A 21,080-nucleotide genomic window follows, 5' to 3' on the forward strand; every position below is an offset into this window, starting at 1 on the left:
CTTTCTCGGACACAGTGTCTAAATCTTTCATTTGTGATTTTAATATTTTCACTCTTTTCATGATTATTCTAACTTTCTAGTGTGCACCTGGCATGATTTTTTTTAATAGTTACTTATTTAATAATACACCACTGGTGCGGATAAAGTATTCTTCTTGTACTCCACTTCAAAGTTCTCAAAATAGACAGTCGGGAAGCAAATAGAAAAAGGTAGAAGCACCCATCGGACCTCACGTTCGCCATTAGCATTTCATTCCCGCCTCAGTAATTACAACTAAAGCCTGATGATTACTCTACTAGAGCGTTGTGCACAGTCTATATCCGGTTTAGTTGAGTTTAGCACCGACAAGGCTTGTCACAAGTATCGAGCCTTTTGCAAGCTCTATTCCTTGCCTAGGTTGGTACCCTCCGCGCGATATGTATATGCATGATGGTCGTGTTTTCGAGGCAACATTCGATATGTGTTGCGCCGCTCACTACTTTTCTGCGAGGATCATATGGTAATTGGAAACTCGCAAGTTAGACTACACATATGTGCCGCAATCCTTTTCAACGTATGTGCCGGCTATGGATGTTGGGACCTTGCCTCAGACGCCCATTCATATTTCTGACCACCGGCCAGTCATGCTCAGGCTTTCCTTCCCTAGCGCTGGCACATTTCGTTCATGGTGCTTTGATGTGCGCGTACTCCCCGATTAGCGTTCGCATGAGAGCTTATCACGAGATTTACGCGTCACGCTTTCTGACAGTGGTGAAAATGAATGGGACACACTGATATCAATTTGGCGCATGCACAGTTCGGTAGAGGGTCGCGCACTACGTCATCGCCACGTCTGAGGAGTTCGTAGACACGGCTGCGAAGATCCACATCGTACACAGAGTGGCTGGGCAATCTTCCTCTGATGAGCGCTGGTGAGACGAGGTACATAGCCGGTATCTGTGCCTTATTACAGCCTCGCCCCTTGCGATGGTGGCCTGGCGTGGAATACGTAGTCCATCTGTACATCCTGAGGTGCTTCAATTTGCGCAGCAAACTTACATCCACAGCTCAGCGTTGAGCTTAGCGCCCCACTCTGCGTCCCGTCAAATTAGGGATTGTATGCGTTTCTTGACGTACTTTAAAGGCATGGCGTGTTCAGATACCTCGATTGATGTAGGAGTTATGGAGACGCATCCAATGTTAGCTGGGATGCCGCTGGTCAGCCTGGAGATGCATGATATGCTTTGTGCACTTCCCCTATGTAGAAAAGGTAAAGTCAGCTTTAGAGTCAATGAAGCGCCAGTCAGCGCCTGTGGAATTTTATTTGGATTTCTGGGACGTTCTCAGTCTAGCACTGGCCAATGTTCTTCAACAGTGCTTTGAGCATTTAGATTTTCCTGCCAGTTTTCGAAGAGGGCGAATACTTTTGATCACAAAACGTGATCCTGGGTCACCTCGTCCAGAAGAGTAGAAGTCTATCACCTTCTAAACGTAGACTACAAGGTTCTTGAGGCCATCGTGGCTCGGCGGTTGAGGGGTGTGACGGCCTCCTTTATTGGTTGTCATCAGGTGTGCTCTTTTCATGGCAGGGAAATATATAGGTTATCATATGCCACTCGATGCATTATTGATTACAAACAGGACGCCTAACTAGTGTCATCCTTGTTTCTTAGATCAAGAAAGCTTTTGACCGGCTATAACGTGGCAACATATTAGGCGTTCTGAATGAAACCTCCACGAAATTTCATACGTTTAATTAATAGCATGTATGATGGCATTCAAAGCACACTGGTAATGGATATCTGGAAAAGTAACCCTTTCCCCCAGTGACCCGTGGTGTCCGGCAAGGTTGTCCCCTCTCGCCTCTAAGCTTAAGCCTTATTTGAGGGCGATAATTACAGACCAAAGTATCCTTGGCCTCACCCTCTCAGTGCGTCAGGCGCGGCGTGTGACTGCTTACGTGGATGACATCACCTTGTATCTGCGTAATGAAGCGAGCCTGCTGCGCGGCCTTAATCTCTTTTACAGATACGGTTAGGTATCTGGGGCTGCTCTCAATTTTCAACAAAATTTAATATCTTCCTTTGGCAGGCCAGAAGCGCACCTTAAGTGTGCCCTACCAACTATACGTACAGCGACACCATCCGCATACTTGTCATTCATTATAAGGCACATGAATAACAGCCTCGGTGTGAACTTCCGTCTTAAAAGAGGTGCGCAGCAAAGTGAATACAGTTAGTGATTTGAACTACCTGCATTTTTGAAATGCTACCTTGTCCACACTGTCTGCTGCGGGTGAATATGATACCTGGCACATGTAACGCATCCAGCTCTCAGATGTTGCATTCATCTAGTCTCTTGTAAGTTCATTTTTGTGGGCAGGTCGCACGGAACTAGTAAGCTGTGCGGCACTCGGCCAGCCACGTTCGGAGGTGTGTTCGCCTTACCTTCTTTGTCTGCTGTCGACTGCTGGATCTGCGCTACCTTCTTCGTTTGGTGCAGGGTGATGAGTGCCCAGCGCGGGTGCTTGCCTTCTATTTTATAAGCACAATAATTAGGGAGCTTGTTCCTGACATACCACTCAACAGGGGACCTCTGGCTTTCCGGATGCCTGTTTTTTACTCGTGTATAGTGGCACATCGTCGCCGCGGCCGCCATGTGAATCCGGACTTAGACATCTCGGCGAAAATAGTAGTAAAGTCAATGGAAACATTACTATTTCCGCTGGTGCCTGCGGACCGTAGGCGAAGCGCGGATTCTATTTGCTGGTTACCACTCATAGCGTCGTTTCTGCAAGAGCAGTGAGTGACTTTATGTGGCGCTTAGAGGGGGGAGGTTGCCTACCCGAGATCAGCTGCAACGTTGGGGCATTGCGCAGGCAGCGAAGTGCCCCAACTCTCCACTTCAAGAATCCAATCGTCACATGGCACAGCAGTACATCTTTGCCCGTGTTTTTTGGAGTGCAGTTCATGCCGGTTTTGGAAATCTAGGCATAAACCAATTTCAGATAAATGGCAGATCTTCTCCGGTTGCTTTGCGCGACTGCTGATTGTAGCTGGTGCTTTGGCGTAATGGCGCAATCGTTGTGAGGCTGTCGCATCGAGCCGGCGCCGACGTGCGCCTTTTCCTGTCCCGGCGCGTCAACGAAAGGAGATCGTAAGCTTACTGATTGAGGAATATTTCTACCTTGGAAAGCGAGAGTTCCTACGCCAATGGTCTTGCCCTTTTGTTTTGTGTCGGATGGACTTGTTCAGTTGGTTTTTGAACCCACCTGGTGCCTGTAATGTAATGTAAATATTTATGTCAACTCACTACTGTATATATCGCAACACATGTGTTCACTCAAACATGCCTAATGAATGTGTCTTGAGTGGTTTGTAACACACCTTGCTACCTGCAATATAATGCAAACGATACTTGTAATGTATAAATATTTGGACCGCTCTCTGCCTGAGTATTCATCCGTGGTCTGAATCTCGAACATGGCGTCTGAATTTAAGAAACTTGAGGCTGTGGAGAGGCTAGAATTTCATTTCAGTCTACGACGATGTGTCGCTGAGTAAAGCGCCGTTGAGATTATTTTTAATAGTTTAGATTACAATATCAATTCTTACTATTGCTTATCGCATAATATTTACCTTATTTTCGCCCAACCATTGTCATCAAGCCCTGTCCACTAAATAGTACACCTTGCTACGCACGGAATAACTTATTTAAACCGAGTTGTTTGCCTTAAATAGCTTATTTAAACTCGCTTACTGGTTGAACAGTGCAACTCCCACTTAAAGAATTTCTCATAAATGTATTGTACGATCGTCAATTTGCGTTTTCGGTTCTAGATTCGCTTGTGCGCGTGTGTACGATATTTAAGGTTTGTGTTATTTTATATTTTTGCTGTAGTGTTGCCTTCCATATGTGTGGAATTTTGTTCATTTTGTAGTAAACCCGATCGCCATCAGCTCGCGCGCCAACCCGAAGAGGTAGACGAAGTGGAGCCGGAGCCTTGTTCGCGCTGCACTGTTGATTCGAACGCTACCCCCGTCGCTTTGGTTTGCGGACGTTGCTTACGGTCTTGGTACCCCAATAAACACCTTACACTTGGTGGAGGTATCTCGGTACTCGCACCAGTCCTCCTCGCAAATTTCACCATGGAACTTCGGAACCGCACGCTACTGCCTTCGGTCACAACCATGCAGGACGCTCCCAGCCAACCGTCGGCGCCCATCCCTACCACTCCTGCCACCATCTTCTGTCCCGGGTCACAACGCCCCCGTGACCCCCCTTTCTTCAGCAGTACCGACGACCATGACGTTGACGACTGGCTGGTCTCTTTCGAGCGCGTCAGCACTTAAACCGCTGGGACGATTCCATAAAACTGAGCAACGTCCTCTTCTACCTCACGGACGTGGCAAATCTGTGGTTTCGAAACCACGAAGCCGATCTTCCGACGTGGTCTATCTACAAGAAGAACTTCGCGGATGTCTTCGGCCGTCCTGCGGTACGTAAACTCCGCGCCGAACAACGCCTCCATGCACGGCTTCAACTTCCCGAGGAAACGTTTACCAGCTACATTGAGGTTGTGGTTGACCTCAGCAAGCGGGTCAATCCGTCTATGCCCGAGCCCGAAAGAGTCACCCATGTTCTAAAAGGTCTCAATGATGATGCGTACTATATGATGTCGGCCAGGGACCCTACTTCCGCATCCGACATTATAACCCTGTGCCAGAGGTTTGACGAGCTACGAAAGCAACGCGCTTCTACGCGGCAGGCTGCCGCACCTGCCGCCATTGCTGGCTTGGCACAGGCTACGCCGTCTGCGGAACAGTATCAATTTATGCAGAATATCCAAGACTTCATCCGCGAAGAAGTTTCACGCCAGCTGTTTCTCCTCCATCTAGTTCAGCCGACCGTCTGCACTTCGCAATTAGCGCCGGCCAACGCGCCATCAATCTCGCCGGCTATCCGCCAAGTTATCGAGGAGAACGTCGCCGAAGCGCTGCCTTCTAGTGTTCTCATCGCTCCTGTGCAAGACCCACTCACTTACGCTCAAGTAACCGCTGGAACGCGCGGTCCGCTTCCTACATCGTCTTACCAGAACGGCCCTACATTTTATGCTCGACCTCGTTTCATGGCCCCTCAGTCTCCAATCCCTCGACAGCGACGCCGCATTACGAACCCATGGCGAACCGCCGACAGTCGCCCAATTTGCTATGCTTGCGGGCTACCGGGTCACGTCGCTCGCCTTTGCCGTCAGCGCCCGCTTCATCCTGAGAACACAGTCCGTCAGTACCACTACGATCCCGAGCCGCCCTTGAGCAACGTCTCTTCTGGATCCTCTCCGCCTCGGGCTCAGTACTCAACACGCCGTTCGCCTTCGCCTCGCCGATGTTCCATTTCGCCAGTGCTCCGGCGACAGGGCCCTAAGCAAGGGGAAAACTAAATGCCGCAGTTCCGGAGGCAAGAACTGCGCGTTTGACGAACTCGTTAAGTCCTCCGCTTCCTCCCGCCAACGTCATTGAAGTGTTCGTAGAAGGTTTTCCCGTTCTTGCGCTGGTGGATACAGGTGCTGCCGTTTCCATAATTAGTGATGCCCTTCGTCGCAAAATTCGCAAGGTCACGACGCCGCCTTCTGCCTTTTCGCTTCGTACGGCCAGTTCAGAGCGCATCACCCCTATGGCAGCGTGCACGGTACGAGTTTGCATCAAAGACATTACGTATCTCGTCGAGATGGTGGTGCTTTACGCCTGCTCCCAAGACATCATCTTCGGCTACGACTTTCTGTCGACTCACAGTGCTGTGATTGATCGTGCCCGTGCTGAAGTTGAGCTTTCCCCTGTGTGTAATGTTTCCCTGTGTGACCCGCCTGTGTGCCCTGCTAAACTCCTTGTAGCTGCAGACACCGACATTCCTCCCTTTTCTTCTGTTCTCGTTCCCCTTATTTCGACATTTGCCCTCCCTAGTCCTGTTCTCTTTACGCCCAATCTCGCCTCCGCCCACCATAACCGCCTGCTTCTTTCTTTCGCCGTTCTAACGATTTCTGATGGCAGCTGTGTCATCTATGCTTCCAACGCTTTTACCTGCCCAACGGCTGTTCTTCGCGGGGAGTGCCTCGGCTACATTGAAGAGCTGGACCCCGATCTCACTTACATGCTCTCCGAACCTGAAGTTTTTCCTCACGTCGCTGCCCTGACGTCTTGTGCTGCTACGAGTGATGAACTTCCTGTCGACGCCCTTCATCGAGCTATCGCGACCTACCTTCCGTCCGCCCAACGGGGACCAAATAGTCGCCCTCCTTCAGCGCTTCAGTGCATCTTTTGACGTGTCCTAGCCTTCCTTGGGCCGCGCCTTGACCGTTTCTCATGCAATTGACACTGGTCCTCATGCTCCCCTGCGGCAGCGACCATATCGCGTGTCGCCCACTGAGCGCCGCGTCATTCGTGACAATGTCGCCGATATGCTTCAACGGGGCATCATACGACCATCTCATAGCCCTTGGGCCTCTCCCGTAGTGTTGGTGAGAAAGAAAGATGGCACGATCCGCTTCTGTGTGGACTACCGGCGTCTGAATAAGATAACCCGCAAAGATGTTTACCCACTACCACGAATTGATGACCCGCTAGGTTGTTTGCATGGGGCGGAGTTCCTTTCATCGCTAGATTTGCGCTCTGGCTATTGGCAAGTACCGATGGCTTCCGCTGACCGCCCGAAAACAGCCTTCATCACTCCCGATGGCTTGTATGAATTCAATGTGATGCCGTTTCGACTGTGCAACGCCCCCGCCACCTTCGACAGAATGATGGATAACATTCTCAGTGGGCTCAAATGGGAAACGTGGCTTTGTTATCTAGATGGCATTGTCGTTTTCTCGAAAGATTTCCCTTCCCACCCTCTCCGCCTTTAGCGTGTCCTTACGCGCCTTACTGAAGCCGGCCTACAGCTCAACTTGAAGAAATGTCACTTTGCCGCTACCAAACTCACAATACTTGGTCATGTCATATCCAAGGATGGCGTTCTACCGGATCCTACCAAACTTCGTGCAATCGCAGACTTCCCCAAGCTAACAACCTTGAAAAAACTTCGCAGTTTTATCGGTCTATGTTCGTATTTCCGCCGTTTTATCCGCAACTTCGCCAGTATCATCGCCCCTTTAACGCAACCTCTCCACTTGGTCACCAGCTTGTGATGCTGCGTTCAGTGCACTACGCCGTCTACTGGTCTCTCCCCCTATACTTCGCCATTTTGACCCTGCCTGCTCGACCGAAATACACACTGATGCAAGCGGCGTAGGTCTTGGCGCTGTTCTTGCTCAACGGAAACCTGGATATACCGAGTATGTCATCGCGTACGCTAGTCGTACACTCACGAAAGTGGAATCGAACTATTCTGTGACCGAAAAGGAGTGTCTGGCCATCATATGGGCCATTACCAAGTTTCGTCCTTATATTTACGGTCGCCCATTCTACGTTGCTACCGACCACCACGCACTCTGTTGGCTATCCTCTCTCAAAGACCCCACCGGCCGCCTCGCCCGCTGGGCGTTACGTCTTCAGGAGTACGATATCCACGTCATCTATCGATCTGGACGCAAGCACATCGACGCTGATGCCCTTTCCCGCTCACCGCTTCCTAACGACTCGACGGCTGGCTTCGTTTGTGCCTACGATATGTCGCCGCTCAACGTTACCAACATGAAATCTGAGCAGCAGAAGGATCCATGGATATCCTCCCTCTTAACATTCCTGTCTACGCCCGCAGAGCTGTCTCCGTCACGTGCACTTCGTCGTCAGGCCCACCACTTCGACGCTCGTGACGGACTTTTATACCGCTGCAATTACCATCCTACATGGCGAAAGTGGCTTCTCGTGATTCCGCGACATCTCCGTGCTGAAATCTGCTTCTCTTTTCACGCCGGGCCCCAATGCGGCCATGCAGGTGTCATGAAAACCTATTCTCGACTGCGTATGAGATATTACTGGCGCGGCATGTACCGCTTCATTCGTCAGTACATCCTATCCTGTACCGCCTGCCAGCGTCGCAAGATTCCATCCCCTCAGCCAGCCGCTCCGTTGCAGCCATTGCCTTGCCCCAGCAGCCTTTTGACCTTGTCGGTATCGATCTGTATGGCCCGCTTCCGACCACGTTGGCTAACAACCGCTGGGTCATCGTAGCCGTTGAACACCTAACCCGTTACGTGGAAACATCGGCCTTGCAGTCTGCCACCACACGGGATGTTGCTTCGTTCATTCTGCATCGCCTCTTTCTTCGTCACGGCGCACCGAAGGAATTGATCAGTGACCGCGGACGTTCGTTTCTTTCCGACAGTGTCGAAGCCCTTCTCAAACAGTGCCAGATCATTCACCGGAGCACAACAGCGTATCACCCCCAAACTAACGGCATGACTGAGCGATTTAATCGCACTCTTAGTGACATGCTAGCCATGTACATTGATAGCTCTCACTCTAATTGGGACCAAGTGCTGCCTTTCGTAACGTACGCCTACAATACGGCTACGCAGACTACGTCTGGGTTCTCCCCCTTCTTTCTTTTATATGGTCGTAAACCCACGTCCACCATGGATACTATCCTGCCCTACCACCCCGACGCTTCAAAGGCCACTCCACTGTCTGAAGCGCACACATTTGCCGAAGAATGCCGACAATTGGCACGCTCCTTCACAACGGAGAACCAGGCTCAACAAACGCATAACCGGGACTCTACAAATCCAGTGCCTTCATATCCCTCAGGTGCCCTCGTTTGGCTCTGGGTGCCTTCCTCTGCACCCGGCCTCTCATCCAAACTCTTATCGCGCTATCATGGACCTTACCGCATTCTCGAACAATCTTCTGCCGTCAATTACGTAGTAGAGCCCTTGAACCCATCTCGAGACCATCGCCGCCGCGGCCGAGAAACTGTGCATGTCGACCGCCTCAAGCCGTATTATGATCCCCCTACCCTTTCCTCACCATGAGTCGCCAGGATGGCTGCTTTTCCGCCGGGGGGTATTTCAGTAATCCCGATCGCCATCAGCTCGCGGGCCATCCCGAAGAGGGAGACGAAGTGGAGCCGGAGCCTTGTTGGCACTGCACTGTTGATTGGAACGCTACCCCTGTCGCTTTAGTTTGCGGACGTTGCTTACGGTCTTGGTACCCCAATAAACACCTTACAATTTCATAATGTCCATACTACTTCAACAGCTCAGGGAAGAAAGACCTGCAGTATGTGTCAATAAAAGAATAAGTTAACTTTACACTTTAGTAAAAGAAGCAGCTCTTATACGTAGCATTTATTGATTACGAAAAAGTATTTTACTCAGTAGAAACCTGGCCGGTAATGCAGGCATTGCGAAATCAGGCGGTAGACGAGCTGTACATGAAAATGCTGGAATATGTCTATATAGTGGCTGCACAGCAACCATGGTTCTGCGTAAAGAAATTAACAAAATTTCTACAAAGAAAGATGTTAGGCAAGGACACACGATCTCCCCGGTACAATCACAGCTTGTTTAGAAATATTAGAGACTTGGAATGGGAGCAGTTAGGGATAAGGGTAGATGGAGAAAGCCTCAGTAATCGGCAATTTGCTGACGACATTGCCCTGCTAAGCAACTCGGCGGATGAACTGCAAATAATGATTGATGACCACGACAGAAAAAGTAGAAAGGTAGGCTTGAAAATCAATATGCAGAAGACTGAGGTAATGTTCAACAGCCTCGGGAAGGTACAGCAGTTTACGTTAGGTAGCGAAGCACTGGAAGTAGTAGGCGAATATGTCTACTTAGGACAGGTAGTAACCGCAGATCGGGACCATGAAAAGTAAATTAGAAGAAGAATAAGATTGGGATGGAGCGCATATTGCAAGCACTCGCAAATTATAGCTAGCAGCTTACCGGTATCGCTCAAGAAGAAAGTATACAACAGTTGCATCTTACCTGTACTCACGTATGGGGCTGAAACGTGGAGCAAGAGGGTTCTACTTAAGTGTAGGATAACGCGGAGGGCTATGGAAAGAAAAATGGTAGGGGAAACATTAAGAGATAGGAAGCGTGCAGAGTAGGTCAGAGAAATGACTCAAATTACTGACATTCTAGAGGAAATCAAGAAGGAGAAATTGGCATTGGCAGGACATGTAGTGCGAAGAGAGAATAACTGATGATCGCTTAGGATAGCAAAGTGGATTCCAAGGGAAGGAAACCGTAGCAGGGGGCGGCAGAAAGTTAGGTTGGCGGAAGAGGTTAAGATGTTCGCAGGGGTCAGGTGGATGCAGCTAACACAGGACAGGGTTAATTGGAGAAATATGGGAGAGGCCTTCGCCCTGCAGTGGGTATAATCAGCTGATGATGACGATGAAAGGAAGCATGCCTGTCCGTACGTTTGCACTGGTTTAAGCAGAATGTGTTCCAAGGCTCAACACAAGTGTGTGCATTTTGTTTTAATATTTAGCTGCGCTTTACATAAAAAAAAACATGAATAAGAGCTAGAAGAGAGTATGACACGGCCTTTTATTTGTGTTCTTGAATATTCTTTTTTGTGTGGAAAGCGGTATGTTTATTATTGTTTTGGATGCAAGGTGATTCTAGAGACAAAAATAGCAATTGTACACTAAATGAAGAGAGAATTTCATCTTCTCGGTAATGTTTCTCTGATCACATTGATATGTCTTAAAACGCAATGTGCTTCACTTACCAAGGACACGTAACTTCATACAAGCTGTCAGTTGTTTCCAGAATGCTTTTGCGATGCGACTACATTCGGGAATCAGGTTGTTCAATTAAATGCTCGCTTTAACTACGCATGCAGAATATGTGAAATTAAAACTCCTTATACTTGTTCTCCCTAGGCTTTTGTGTCCTTTGGGGAGTGCGACGAAATGATCTCTTTTGCTACGCTGAAAAATGGTGCCGACTCAATACAGCGGCCGGAACCTAGGGACCCAGAAGATGTGCTCTATCTTCTACACAAGTGGAACTACCGGACATCCTAAGGCGGCACTCATCACCCGCCGCAACTATGTTGCCATGATGTTCGGATTTAGGTGAGTTGACTGACGGCCGAAAATGAAGCGCAATTCCCCACAAATCGCAAAGCAAGACGGATATACTGGCGTGACAGTCAATGACTGCTTGTCGCATTTCGTTATGATTTTGTTTAATTTACAAGCTAGAGAGCTTGATAAACAACGGTTAGATATTCAGGGCTTGCAGAACATAAGCATTCATGATCTAGGTAGAACGAAAGAAATAAGATGGTTTACATTGTATGAAGGAGCACTGAACAAGAGTTAAGGGGACGTCTTTTGTCTTCGTCTGGGCCCAGCCGAAGACAAGTCCACTTGTCGAAACTGGAAGCCTTCATAGTTAGAAAAAAGCTGGTATGAAGACTTATAAAGGTTGTGAATCGCCGTTTGCTGCGATGCTGCGATGTAAGGCGCGTAACCGAGCAATGTTTTAGTCATGCTGATTTCCTGCTGGACAAAATTTAACACGTGAAGAATGATTATTAGGAAACAACTGCTGGAGTTTGATAACGGTGACTTGTTGAATACTATTGCACCATATGCACAAGGCATATTATACACCAAGTAGCCCACAACATAAAAAAGTGGCAAACAGGCATGACGTCTATGTGATCGTTTTTAGCATAATCAAAGCTCGCCGGGTACTGCCCAAGAATCAGTGGGGAAGGCGTTCGACGAAGAGCATGGGGTATCGAACAGGCCGGCACATTTGTGAAATGTACCACGGAAATTTTGTACTAGATCCCGCTCAAGTGTGGACGCGTGCATGTGGGACAGAAACGACGCTGCATGAATGAACGCGCAGTGGAGAATCAGTGGTCATTTAGTAAAAGAGAAGGAGGAATTTGCCTGCTCATTGCATTGCATGCTTCGGTTGTGAACCAATGATTGAAAGAATTAGGATTTTAGGCTTGAGTAACGACAAAGTAGCCCATGAGCTTTTAGGAATGTACCATATCAAGACAAAAGGCGATAACAGTTAGTGATACTTCTGTTTCATTTTACAATGCGTAAAGACCTGTTGTAGCTGCTTTGGCTGACTGTTGCGCAGGTTATGATTTGTCCTCTCAATATTTCCGCCCCTACCTTTTGTAGGGGCGTGTGCTCACTGCTGATAAAAGAGGCGCTGTAGCGAATAAATAAACCTGTTGATAATTTGCGCTCTTTCTGTCTACCTTGTATTGTTTTCCCGTATGTGTCTTTCTGTACACAGCTGGTTCTTGCAGGGAATCATAGGCAACAATCATTCTCTTCGAATTCTCTTGTTGTCACAGCACGTGCACACAAAAAGAAAGGATATTGTATATTCACAGTAATTTTTATGGGTAAAGTGTTTCGCGTTTGTTTAGATCTCGTGCATTCTTCTGGCACGCACAAAATCCTTATGAGCGGTACTTTTGTAGGGCACATCTTGAAAATGGCAACATGTTCATACAACACTTAAAATAATTTTGAGCGGCGTTTTGTCAGTAGTTACATGGACTTCTATATTTGAACGTAATCATTGTAACAATTGCGGTTAGAAGCTGCAGGTACGTTGAACACTGAGAGGTTCATTCTTTCATTTTTTTTAATTTTATGTAAGAGATGCAGGTCCCAACAAATTTTATTTTAGAATGGCGAGAACTAGATTATCCAACAAGTTAAGGTCTTCTGAAAGATTTATTTCGACATTTAGGGGGAGAAATATGAGCAGTTTGAGACACTAATGAGGCACAAGAATGACATATATTGCCTGACAATCTTTTTGTTTTACCCCAGTGGCACCAGTGAAATTTCTCATGCTAGTTATTTTATTTTCGTATGTGAAGTAAGTTCTGCGTGAAAGGGACACAGAACGGTGAAGACATAGATGCGACACACACAGGGGCGCAATCTCTTATGTGTTTCTGTGTCTTCCTTATATTTTCGATCATGTACACTTCAGAATAAAGTGTCATTGATTTATTAAGTTTTTTCCGCTTGGTAGTTTAGACGCAATGATATTTTCTCCTCTCGCATCTGTTCATTGTAAAGACTAAACCTGCGCCGCAAATTCTCTTTTTGGTAGTAGCCAGCAATCATTAGGGCTTGGCTTTTAACATATTGCCATTTTCTTCAAGGTGACTGACATAAGAAGCAATTCAAGCTTCGTCTACAATTTACCACAGATGGGTTTCAAAAAAATAAGATAAAATCGCAAAATTGTGCCCCTTCATTTTTGTGAAAAGATAATGAGGGTTCAAAACTTTAGCTCAAATCTTTTCGTTAGGCCCATCATGATAATTAAAAATGGCGAAATACCTCACGACGTAAAGACTGATATCGCTTATTCCTCCTGCATACTTGTGATTACTATCCTTTCATTCTTGCACCTTTTAATACACAGGTTCGAAGATTCCTTGGTCAACGAGATTGCCGTATTGTTAGCTGTGTTGCCCCTGGCGCATCCCCTGGGTCTGCTTCTAAGCTGCACTGTTCTGGTATTCGGTTCAATAGGAGTTATGGTTCGGACCATGGCTGTCGACCGACTACTGGCGGTAGCACAAAAATACAAGGTTAGGACGAAGTAAACGATTTTACACGTTTCTATTAGCAGGGCCACTCTGAAACACCTCCAATGAAATTTTATCGTTTCATTAGACCTTCGTGTCTCTTACTCATATTTGAAACCATGAAATGGTAGGAGCGTGCAGAATGCCCAATGCATTACTCAAGAAGAAGCTTTCTATTCTAGACGATGTTATTGTATTCTATATAAATTTTCACACCTGGTGATGCTCTTTGATAGCGCAATCAAAAACGTTACAAAGCTGAAAACAAGAAATATATTTCAAAATAAAATCCTGCTTGGCTGTTAATGTTTCAAAGCGCTAAAATATCGGCTCAAATTCTTAGAGAAAAAGCTCTTTATTGCCTAATTAACTACTCAGCGTGAATATAAAATTATACAAAATGTGTAAGAATGACCGGCGCAGTTTCAGTTATGAAGATTGGCCATTTCTTTCTCTTACCGGTTTAAGATAAATAAACTGCTCAAGAGCAGAAAAGAGACGCATCATACGTTCGGCAAAATTACTTCCATCTTCTCGGAAATACAAACGATATATACAAATTAGATTTGCCTCGAAAACATTGGCGATCATACTAGTCACCCAAACTGTTACATTCTCTGGCTGAAGCAGAGCGGTTTGTGGTAGTTTGTCAAATCAACCTGTTCAAACGTAGAAAAATCGAAAAAAAAAATGAAAACGGTTTTGCATAGCTAAGCGGTTAATATGTTTCAATAGCACCTATGGCCCAATTATTTCACTTCTTGTGTCTAGTGAGCAATAAATGTAAGACCCGTTGACTCACACTCTCACCGTCTCCTTGACCACTGGTGTTCTGTGTGTGAATCACGGCAATACTCTTCGTCTACAATTCGAATACTCGTGGAATAGTATTCGCCGTAAAGGACGAAAGCAGCCACAAAGTGCTCTGGAACTTGTACGCTTCGCTATAATCCGGGTTTGTTCACGATAGCTATCGTTACGGCAGTAAAACTGGAACAAATGCGCGAGCGAGATGCCAGTGTAGTCCTCTCCATGTGCCACTTGGATCCTTTGTGTCACAATACAGCCAATATTTCAAATTAAAAAATACCAAAATAATGGCATGCACTAATTCGGCTGTTTAGAGCAAATTGTTCCTTAAAGCGACTGTACAGAGCGAAGACGAAGACATTCGGGGCGAGTGTCTGATTTGCTGAAAATTTCTCACCTCATTTCTCCAGTATGGAATATAAGAAAGTGTATTTACCTCCTACTCATGAACATGTACCTTGTGTCTATTCGCCATTTTTATGAAGTCAACAATAACTAGAAAGGCTGGCAGTTCAGTGTGTGAAAAAATTGGTTACCGACAGGGTTGCTGAAGCGCAAAAAATTGGCCGTTGGTGCTCATCAGCTTGGCTTGGATCATAACCCAATAAATCTTTTTCTCCCATTTGGCCATTAGATACGTTCTAGTGATGATGATGAGACCGGCGCAGATTCAAGGGGACGACTGCTCAGGGCCGGAAATTTTACACTAGAGGCATGCATTTGGAAGAATGTCAAGATTGTTTCGGTTCTGTCAAATAAAGCTTTATAGACTTGTGTCTCATTTCCCACCCTTCACCTGCGATACATGTCAATTGGCGATATAGAGAATCATTTTCTCATGTACAGTAGGGGGGACAGACTACAGAAAGAGAGTGCCGACAGAAAAACGTCAAAACTTTGGCTAGAAAGTACGGTTGTAACTTTTCAATTAATACGAATGACACAGCAAAAATAAAATGACTAATATTTCAGTTAAACGTGCATGAATAATACTTACGTAAGAAATAAGACGTTTGCAAAGGTTGCTGTTGCCAGTGACACAAATATGGATCTAACTAAGCGTGGCTTAGAAGGCAGCACATCAGTGCTGCTACGCAACTGGCTGGAAAACTTTTGGGATAAAAGCATTTTATTAGCACGGGTTAGTGAGGTAGTTAAAAAAGGCGAAAATGAAATACGAATTGTAAAAGAGAGGAGAGGAAATATCTCGCACAGTGACAAATTTAAACCCGATACCTTTCAAATAAAGCTCTCCAGGACATGACCCACAATACCCGGACGAATACCTAAGACTAATTACCTCGATTCAATCTGCTGAGGCTAGAGTAGCAGCAATTTCTCTTAAATGAAAGTTTAGTGTAGTGTACCCATGTCTCGACGTGAGTTTTAACCCGGTAGTTGCATCAGTGCTGGGGCTCTAGCAAATTGGGTAACCGAGTTTTACGCTGACGAATGTATTGGCATAGGGGCTGCAGCAAAGCTAAACCATACTAACTAGATTTCGCACGCCAATTTGTTGTTAACGACCTTGACTTCCTCTAATCAATGTTTCCACTATAGCTATAATATTACTGACTTGGGTTTTGTCTGCAAACTTGGAACGGAAACATGCGATTCATTAGGAGAAGTTTGCAGTCGATTCCTTACGTTCTGCCCGAAATGCTAAAGCTTTCGACATTAACCAGATGATAGCGGTAACTCGATTCATCCAGCCGCTGAATTTCTGCCTTCTTTATTGCTGAGCATAGTTTCTTCTACTTAGTATTAAGTTTTGAGCAGACCTTTGGGTATTCGTCTTCCTTTTCATTATGTGCAGTATATCAGGGGAGTTACAAATGGAAACTGTAGATACGTGTTGTCACTTTTCGTACTTCGACGTATTGCGGCAAGCCCATACTTCTTAAAATGACCGGAGACGCAGTCAATTGGACGTTGAAGAAACGTTAGCCGAAGGAACTATGTTTTTTTTCTTGAAGATTTCGAGGCTGCCATTACGTAAACATCAAGAAAGCCTCATGTTTAGTGTTCACAACTTGGTACCTTACTTCTACGTGGTGAAACCTCTGGAAAAAATACGTAATCGAACCTCTGACTAAATTTTAAGGTTAAAGCCTTATAAGCTAATTAGTGCGGACGTGATTTGTAAGTCAATGGAGATTTTCAAGAAAGAAAGTTATTGATGCATAACAAATGGCTATATTTGGTGTCTATGGCTAAAAAGGTGTCTGTGTGCAAAGTTTGGTTGATGTCGAGTGATTGGTTAGTTTATTAGGGGCAAACAAGTAAATTAGCATAAAAATAGCCAAGGACGTAGATGGAATGTGCAGACATCAAAACAAATATGGCTTTGAAATTGTGCAGAAAGCGTGGAACTTTGACAACAAAGGAAAGCGGGTTAAGAGAAAAAGGAAAGCTACGAAGAAGAAAGTGAGTAAAATTGCGACCAACAAGTGCAAGGATTTGCAGGAACGGCTTTAGCCTTGCCAGACTTAGGAGCTTCGAATTGCCTCCAATGAGCTTTCAGCAAATGTTTTCGTAAATGAAGTTATGTCAGTCCAACGACATTTGCCTGACAAGGCCATTCAAGCGATGTGCGGCGGTAATTAAATTTTGCCGTGTCATTGCAGAGGCCATGTGTAGCCAAGATGTATTTGCATGTCACGTACTTCTGATGAGCTCCAAATCATGATCTTCATGCTAGAATTTCAGAATGTCATGTTGCTCCTGTATCGAACGTACATCCGCTATCTCATTGAGAGTCCCGTGTCAACAAGTATGGATTTGAGTGAAGTGCGGCTGATTCTTATTGGAGGGAGCACAACTCCGACAAAGCACTTACAAGAGCTCAAGACGATGTTTCCTCTTGCTAACGTAGTGTGCGGTAAGGAAAATCAGCTTACACTGTCTCAGTATCTCGTACAAAGCAAATATGGTTATTCATAAGACAGTGGTAATTGTTCTGAGGCAGCAAGCTATTTATCACCTTTGATAAGGATATATTAAAGTAAAATTTCAGTTTTCTGTTGGTTTCACATTATATGCTGCACCAATTTTCAAAGAAATAAATTATATGGCCATTAGGCATTGGAAAGAACCTCGAAAACCTTAAACACTGGGTAAAATCCATTCAAAGAGCTTGGTATTTAAGGATAATATTTTTTAAAGGTTATTTTAGTATTCTGAGATTCGCTGTTGCTATTACCGTGGTAAGTAGCGTCTCAGAGTACCAGTTACAAAGCATGAATTTAATATAGGCAGGCGAAAACGATAGGCCTAAATTATTATGCAGTAGACTAAAATAATGTTCTAGATTTTCGGAAAACATCATTGTTTACAATATATAGTGAAGCAGTGGTTCTGGTAATTTATTATTTCTATTTAGGACAGGCAAGAGCGGTAGACCAAGACCACGAAATGAAAATAAATAGAAGAATAGGATTCGGACAGACCGCATTTGGCACGTATTTGCCGGCAGCCAATAGTAGGTTCATAGTATTCCTAAAGGGCAAGTATATAACAGCGTATCGTACTAGTAATAATATAGGGGCAGGAACGCATACGCGCAATAGATCTACTTAAATTATGGACTACGTAGTCCTACGGAAAAAAATAATCGGAGGTATAACGTTAAGAGAAACGAACTGTGAATTTCAGCCAGGTAACAAGCGCGAGTTAATGAATTTCTAATAGAAAGCAAGAAGAAGAACTCGGCATGTGCAGGATATCCAGTGTGAAGGCAAGAAATCCGGTGGCCAATGAGGGTCGCTGAGGGGATTCCAAAATAAGTTGAGCATAGCAATGGGCGGCAGAACATTAAGCTGGCGAATTAGGTTACGAAGTTTGCGGGGATCAAATAGATACAGCTGGCAAGGATCGTTTCATTTGGAGGAAAGGAGAAAGCCATTGAGGGGAGGTATTCAGGTTGAGATTAAAAAATGAAAACTGAAATTATTGGATATCCTAAATTTTTGCTGATGTTAAAATACTAAGAGTGCTCTGCTCCACATTTTGACTGCTACTTAAAACGAAGAGCCCAGTCCATGCGTGTATAGTTGGCATTTTACATTTGTTGCCTTCTTTTCCGTTCTGATTTTCTAATGCTGCGTCATGCGCCCATCATTTTCGGCTGAGAGTTATTGACGTTAAAATTTCAGTATTGTACCTTTGCATCATTTTCGGCTGCGAATTAGTAACGTTAAAATTTCGTTAAAACGTTAAAGTATTGTACCTTTGCATCACTCATCTTTAATGTGACTCAAAAATGAAAAGGTGACGGAGGAAAACGATATCGCTTGAGGTATAGGATTCTGAACCTATCAGTTTATATAAACTACCTGACAAATGAGTTCTAGCGAGTAAAAAAATAAAATCTTAGTTATAAGAGGAGCTTAAAAAGAAGAGCGCGGTGCGCATACACAAGCTGCTTCCCTGTTGCCACATTGTTTAGCACGGAATGTTTATATTTCAAAATTCTGCTTTTAAGCTCCTCGGAAAAAAAAAAAACAAAAAAAAAAAACGGACGTTTCTTGACTATTGCCTCAACAGCAAATTAATGTCTGGCGCGAAACTCCCCGCAACTCTTCACAAGGCTGTTACAAATGCTCATTTGCGGCAATTAATCACGCCATTTCTTGATGAGAGCCTCGGCTGAACTTGTCTGCCCATTGGGCTAAGCAAAAACAAATAGCTTAGCGTAATTGTAAATGAACGCAATTTAGGTAGGCTCTTGCTCAGGGCGCGAGATGGTGGACTATTAAATACCGCAATCGGTGATGGCCCGTTCACGCTCGGACCTGTGGAGCTAATTATGAGTTGGCAGTCGTTATTGACGACCTCTAGCTCTTAAATGTGAGTTTTAGAGTTTTGTGGCGGAAGCGAACATCGATGAGGTGCGTAATTACATCAGTGCACAATTCTCAAGTCCTAGCACAGGCTTTCATAGGCGCGACATAAATTTAGCGTGTACCGTGATAGCCGGCAAAAACAGGTTATGGGTGTGGTTTCTGGTTAGCTAGCTTTCATGTAAGGCTGCTTGCGATAAATTTGGCCAATAACGTGAAAGTATTTCAGCCGCACTATTCGAACAAAACTAAGTGGTTAATGTTATTTTTTATTTATCAGTTTGGTTTGGTTTGGTGGGCTTAACGTCCCACAGCAACTCAGGCTATGAGAGACGCGGTAGTGGAGGACTCCGGAAATTTTGACCACCTGGGGATCTTTAATGTGCACTGACATCGCACAGCACACGGATGCCTTGCTTTTAGCCTCCATCGAAAAGCTGCCGCCGAGGCCGAGATTCGATCCCATATCCTTGGGCACAGTAGTCGAGCGCCGTAAATACTGCGCCACCCCGGCAGGAGCTTTATCGCTTAGACTTTTAAGATGGACCCAATTAGCAATTTTGTTTTTATTCCAAAGCGAATAAAGTTTTGTATTGTGGACACCTCCTAATTGTGAAGCCACGGTGACATGAGATTCCTTCATGCTCTTATTCTTGTAAATGGCCTAAGCTTCCGCGGGGAGTATTGAAAATGGCAAAGTTTTGCTTCGAGGTGAAAAGGTTGGTTTAAAGCATTTAGTTTGGCAAAAAGTTGAAATGTCGGAATTGAGCATTCTAGCCTAAACAATAGCCTGGATTTTTAATATAATTTCAGGCAGCTATGATATAGTGTAAGATATACTTTAGAGAATTTGGAGAGCACTGCTGAACCTGCACTAGATAAATTCGAAAGCCTGAGTGACAGTGGAAATTTGCTTTTCTGATGGCGCGTTCGTAGTAATTTATATATAATTATAATTGATTTCTAGGAAAGCAAAGACGCAGTATTTGTCACACTTTATCCGGCAAGTGCGAGTTCTGATGGTACACCGTCGCTCCTGTCTCGTGGCGTTCCCTGGCGCACGTTCAAGTGTGGGATTCTAGACAGCAGGAATGCTAGACAAGAAGAACAAATCTCGCCAAATCTCGCGAACAGATCTCGAGCACGCGAAGTTTTAACTATGAGCCAAGAAAGGCTTTCGGCTTAAAATATTTTGATAAAAATGACGTAATCTTTAGATGCCTAGCGAAAATTTGTTTTTGAACGCATACCGTGCACTCAAGACAAAATATTGTCACTTTGTGACATATGTAAGTCAACATCCCACAGAAAAAAAATGTGGTGCGTTTTTGAAATTAACAGCAAAAAGCTAGTAGCCAGACGAGAGATCTGCGCACTTTACTTAGTATTATGAAGTTCAACAATATATGAATAAGTATATTCAGAATGTCATTCCCAAAAGATGTCCAAAAATTGTTTGTAATAATAAAAATTTCCCAACATGGTAGTGACCAACGACCACGTATTTCGTTTTATGTCACAAACCAGCATCGTGAGTGCTTATGCAGGTTTTCATAGTACAGGTTACGGCCTCACGGAAGTCACGGCAGCGGCCACATACTGCAGACGTCCTTGCAAAGACGGCGGTTGCGTCGGTCCTCCTGTTCCTTACTTAGAGATAAAGGTAAGAACTCCTTACTGGCTTTAAATAGGAAGGAAGGGTGTCCGACTGGGCACGCAAGGACACTGAAGGGTGGAATATTACTTCACATTTGCAGCTCAGGAATGAGCAACTGGTGTTCGCAGCTGCTCCCAACATTCTGATATTAACATCATCATCATCATCATCATCATCAGCCTGAATATACCCACTGCAGGGCGAAGGCCTCTCCCATATTTCTGCACTTAACCCGGTTCTGTGCTA

The 21,080-nt window shown here is 45.2% G+C and overlaps 1 pseudogene; it reads left to right on the forward strand.

Moving 5' to 3' along the window:
* LOC146188404 (luciferin 4-monooxygenase-like) overlaps positions 1–21,080 on the forward strand; it is a 95,053-nt pseudogene that overhangs the window by 56,178 nt on the left and 17,795 nt on the right.

Source organism: Amblyomma maculatum, chromosome 5, assembly GCF_055883805.1.
Source record: "Amblyomma maculatum isolate TAMU_Amacu chromosome 5, ASM5588380v1, whole genome shotgun sequence".
In the NCBI taxonomy this organism is placed as follows: Eukaryota; Metazoa; Arthropoda; class Arachnida; order Ixodida; family Ixodidae; genus Amblyomma; species Amblyomma maculatum.